The sequence below is a fragment of the Mugil cephalus genome, chromosome 23, assembly GCF_022458985.1.
Source record: "Mugil cephalus isolate CIBA_MC_2020 chromosome 23, CIBA_Mcephalus_1.1, whole genome shotgun sequence".
Lineage (NCBI taxonomy): Eukaryota > Metazoa > Chordata > Actinopteri > Mugiliformes > Mugilidae > Mugil > Mugil cephalus.
In genome coordinates, this window is record NC_061792.1 from 1,477,439 (window position 1) to 1,482,713 (window position 5,275).

The following is a 5,275-nucleotide window of genomic DNA, read 5'->3' on the forward strand; positions in this document are numbered from 1 at the left end:
TATTGATGAGGTTTGGTGGTGAAACAGTGAACTGCAAGAGAGTCGACAACATGACAGTCAGTGACAGGTAGATACAGTGGTAGAAAAATATGTCAAAATATTAAGAACAGACGAATCCAGAAACTGTCACGATCACTGCCCTCTAGTGGCCACTGTCAGTAACTACAACTGTCCACATCCAATAATACTCACACATACCAAAGATTTTACATCAATTTTTTTTATGTAGCGCCAATAACAATCCAAATCATCTCAAGACGCTTCATAAAAACCAGCCTGAAACCTCCAGTTCAGCCTGAGGGAAAATCTCACTTTAACAGGAAGAAACCTGGAGCAGAACCAGCTCATATGGAGGAACCATCTGCTGAAGACCAGCCGGGTAGAAACAGAGAAGATAGAGAGAGAAGAAGAGCAGGAGAAACAAGATAAACAAACTTCTGTCATAGATACAAACATCAAGCTGAAGGAAACATGTAGGGTCTAGTAATATAACACATAGCTGATGATCTGTGACAGTTTGCGAGTATAACAGGAATCATGGGCAGGTTGGTGAATTGTTCATCTAGGTAGGAGTGGACAACTGGAAGAGGCCATGATGACTGGGGCAGATGCAGTTTATGGAGCTCCACAGGTCTGACACACAACACTCCAGACCATGAAGACTGGGTTGGTTGATGAGGCCACGGCAGCAGATGTAGCTAAGAGCTCCACAGGTCAGATATTCAGCACTCCAGACCAGAGACCCTCACAAGATGATGGAGGGGGAGGGGAGCGGAGGGGAGAGAGTAAGACACAGTGGTTAGTAAATTAAAAGAGATAGAAAATAAATGATAAGATATTAGAGGACAGGAGCCAGAGAAGAAAGAGGAGAGGACATGTCCTCAGTGCATCGTCCCCCTGCAGCCTAGGCCTATAGCAGCATAACTAAGGGATGGTTAAGTCCAGCCCTAACTATAAGCTTTTTCAAAAAGGAAAGTCTTAAGCCTGACCTTAAACGTAGAGACTGTGTCTGCCTCCCGAACCCAAACTGGGAGCTGGTTCCATAGGAGAGGAGCCTGATAGCTGAAGGCTCTACCTCCCATTCTACTTTTAGAACCTCTAGGAACCACAAGCAGACCTGCACTTAGAGATCGTAGTGATCTGTTGGGACAATATGGTTCTATGACAGTTTCTCTTTGACAGTTGAATGCACTATATTTATTCTCACACCTGGAATTAGTGGTTACTTTCACAACAATCCATAAAAACATGTATCCAGCTTTTTTAATTATTTGATAATCTTAAAAAAACAATGTGGTGGAATAATGACGTAGTACTTAAATTATTCCAATACTCAAAGAATAAATAATTAACAGATAAATCCACAATAAATGAATCTTCAGTTATGGCCTGAAATGAAACGATTAAAACCAGCAACAGAAGAAACATGTTTAATTAGTAAAAATAAAATAAACTATTACCATATTTTTACCTTTAATATGTTGAGAACATTTTCCTGATGACTTTTAAAGTTCACTGACTCATAAGCCAATAAATTATCTGACCGTTTCCCTGAGAAACTTTGACTTTTACAAGAAAACAAGCTGACTCATAATTTCCTAAAACATGATCTGTTATTTACCAGAATTTCCTAGAAAAACACAAAGAACCATAAACCAGCTGTAAATAATGACTCCTGGTTTCTTGGTGACTCTGACCTGCTGAACATTAATGAATCATCTTTAATCATCTGCAGGTTAAAGCTTCTGAAATGATGATTTGATGAAAATAACTGTTCTAAGACGCTGGAATCTACTGAACGGAGACAAACAAATGAAGACAGACGTGAGAATATCAATGATGAGAAACATCAGAAAGGACTGTTGATGCTGGCAGGTTTATGATATTCCTTTGTGTCTTTCTTTTGTTAATAGTAGTATTATGTGTGTTATTTTTCTACTCTGTTACATGTTGTTTTCTCATCTTACCTCTTTTTTCTATAGATACAGCACTTTTAAATTGCACTGAATATGAAGAATTGTTACAATGACCATGAAGTGATTCAGATTTATTTCCTGAAAACATGAACACAACAAGCTTCCTGATGATCTGATTGGCTGATTGTTGTCTCCTCTCACAGCTTCACTGAGGAAAACAGCTGCAGGTTTACAACAAACACTGGATCTTTGTGTTGATACAAACTGTGTTTTCTACGCTATAACTAAAAGAAGTATGAACTGACTCCAACCCTCCACAGTCTACAGTCTGGACTCTTCACAAGATCAAGAAGCTGCTTAACTCCTGAATCTTTCAGTTTGTAGATTTTACTCAGGTCCAGATGTTTCAGATAGGAGGGGTTGGACTTCAGAGCTGAGACCAGATAATAACAGCTGATCTCTGACTAAACATTCAATTCAGAATTATAAACATGGTTTCTTTTACAATATACAGAGCATGACAGATATAAATGCATCATATTTGTTTTTCTAAAACAAAAAAAACACAAAAAAAAACACAAAAAAAACATCAATTTCATGGCATGATAAAATAAGACTAAAAATAATAACAGTAATTCTTGCAAGAATTTCATCTATAAGTGGTACTTTATTTTCACTACAGCACACAGGTGTTTCGACTTTTACTTTTGAATTTTGACCGGAAGTACTATCCATATGTAATTTTTAACTTAATACATGTAATGACAGTTTCTGTCCACTAGAGGGCAGCAACACTCGTTGTCTGTATGTGAGTACATAGACATAATAGAGTGAGAGCCACAGGCTAGGCTAGGTTAGCTGGTGCTAATTACAGCGGACTTTCTGGGTCTGTTCTATTTAACTACTTTATTTCACAAAAGTGACACCTCGGACCAACGCTGTTCCACAACTTTTCAGTACGAATCGCATTCCTCTAATAGTTAGTAGGATAATATATGAAAAGTCTTACAGTAGACTGAAGCTGTAGCACTTTTGCTAGTTACATGTTCCCGATTGGCAAATTTAATCCGCTACCATCAAGCTAAACAATATCGACAGTAACGCAAAAAATAATCAGTGAAATAAAACAGATATTTGATGATGTGCGTGAATTATTTTGAACTGTGTATTGAAAACTGGCCCCTTATTTTAAAGAAAATACCACCAGTATCAATGGGGACGATGGTTAGCTCTACTACTAGCTTGGCTGTAGTTACACTTTACGGCCACAAGAGGGCCTAGCTTTAACATACGGCTCTGTGTTTGGGCATTAACTGGTTATAGATTTGTTTTTCGTGGACTATATCTAACTAGATCTGTAACGAATAATTAATTAGAGCTGAGGTTTGATCCTATAATGTTCTGGTATAATTTTTTAAATATTCTTTTCATTTCTATACAGTTATTGACCCCAATACTTCGGGTGTAACGACCTTATTTCTGTGGGGAGACGCACTTCCGCATGTCACCGCTGGGTCCGGGATGAAACCACGTCTCTCCACTTCTTCCTGCAAAACAACTCTACAGTCATATACTGTTGCACATTGGCCAACCTGGAGATTAATAGATACATAAACACTCAGAGTAAATATGGGATAACTTATGTACAATAATTCCAACATTTCCCTCCTGTTTATCACATATTTGCTCAAATTCTCATTTCGCTTTGGAACAGCCACTTCAATTTGATTTTCAGCTGTAAGGTCATTTTTATGAGCACAAACACATCTACACTCAGAGGTACTTAACAGTTGGAGTCATATTCAGCAGAGTCGGGGTACAGGTCAGGCAGGGAAAAGCTTGACTCCTCTTCGTCATCACTGTCCCCCTCATCGCTCTGAGGAATGTGCCGTGCAGGGGATACATTTGCGCCATCTTGTTTTCCATAGGTGAGATAGCTGTGGTGATGAGACGGTCAAGCAAGGCACGCAGACAGGGCACACAACAACATCCACACAAGGTTAGAAATGCAGCAAATACTGCTATGGAAACCAGAACAGAGGACACAAGGGCTCTATACTTCCCCAAGGCATCCATCCAGGAGTCCCACATTGTGGTATCAATTCCGGCGTGTTCTTTCATCTTTCCGTTGAGTGTTCGGAGCCCCTCTATGGCCTTTGTGAGACTGCCGTCAGCGGCAGTGTTATTAGGGATAAATGTGCAACACTGTTTACCAAACACAGCACAAACACCTCCCTATTCGGCCAATAGCATGTCCAGGGCTATTCGATTCTGGAAAGCCATGAGGGAAGTTGCAGCCAGCTGATCGTGGACTGCCTCGAAACCACTCTGTGTCCAATTTCCCAGTTTTTGTATGTTGTAGTGGACGTAATAGATCCTGTCTACGTTCTTGTTTGTTGTACACCACCAACAAATGGAGGACTCAAATCCTGCTGCTATCTGATCAGCCAATTTGTATTCATCTGGAACAACACGTGGAATCCCGATGGCGTCAATGTATGTCAGATCGCCTGCTCCCTGCCAGGCTAGAAACCTTTTCTTATGTTGCCATTGTTGTGGCATAATGCTAGATAATCTAGCCGCTATATCTACTGCGGACATGGGGTGAATGGATATCAGTCTCACTCCTTTTGCTAACGATGTTGGGGATAGAGAGGGCTCAGTGGCATTAACATGATTATCCCTTAATTATACCTTATATTTTTATTTATTTATTTATTTATTTATTTTGGTTCTGTCCTGATGTACAAGCCCAAAGAAGGAAGCCCCAACACCATTTTGTCAGTTTTTGATATTATCTGGTTTCGATTCTTATAGGAGGTCTATTCCTGACGAGGGGTGTTCTGTTCTTATTGGCAACCCCCTTGTGTTTATGCGGTCCACTACTTGGAATGTTACATTTAGTTTTCTTTTAGGTTGGCTCCCACAATACACAATGAACTGGATCATAATTTTTAAATAAATGCTCCACCAACACCAGATGGCGTGGTTTAAACATTTTCTGAGTCATTTTTTAGCCTGAACTTATTCTTCTACTTGGGTCGGTGTCTTTTTAACAGCTTCACTGACTTCAGGTTTTATCCAGTCTCTAGACGACTGGATCACCTAGTTATCAAAGGCTTTGGCTCACTCCCCTATCAGAGTTTTCAGCTGAAATTACCTTTTTAAGTGTGTTAGGTGATCACGTCGGACATTTCTGTATTTGTACTTTACTATTTCTCATCCAAATTTGTTTCCTGTTTTTCCAACAATCGTTCTCATATAGTCGGCGAGATTTGTCTCTTATCCGGTTTCATTGATTTTTAAATTGAGGTAATCTGTACGGTCTTCCATACAGTGTTTCATATGGTGTCAGACCT

At 39.6% G+C, this 5,275-nt stretch overlaps 1 long non-coding RNA gene across 1 annotated transcript; it reads right to left on the reverse strand.

Annotated features, from left to right (window-relative positions):
- Nucleotides 1-1,414: 1,414 nt before the first annotated feature.
- Nucleotides 1,415-4,584, reverse strand: LOC125000725. Its single transcript, XR_007111370.1, has 2 exons — nucleotides 3,705-4,584; nucleotides 1,415-3,463 (listed from the first exon to the last, which is right to left on the reverse strand). It is a non-coding gene; the product is annotated as an uncharacterized LOC125000725 (long non-coding RNA).
- Nucleotides 4,585-5,275: the final 691 nt, after the last annotated feature.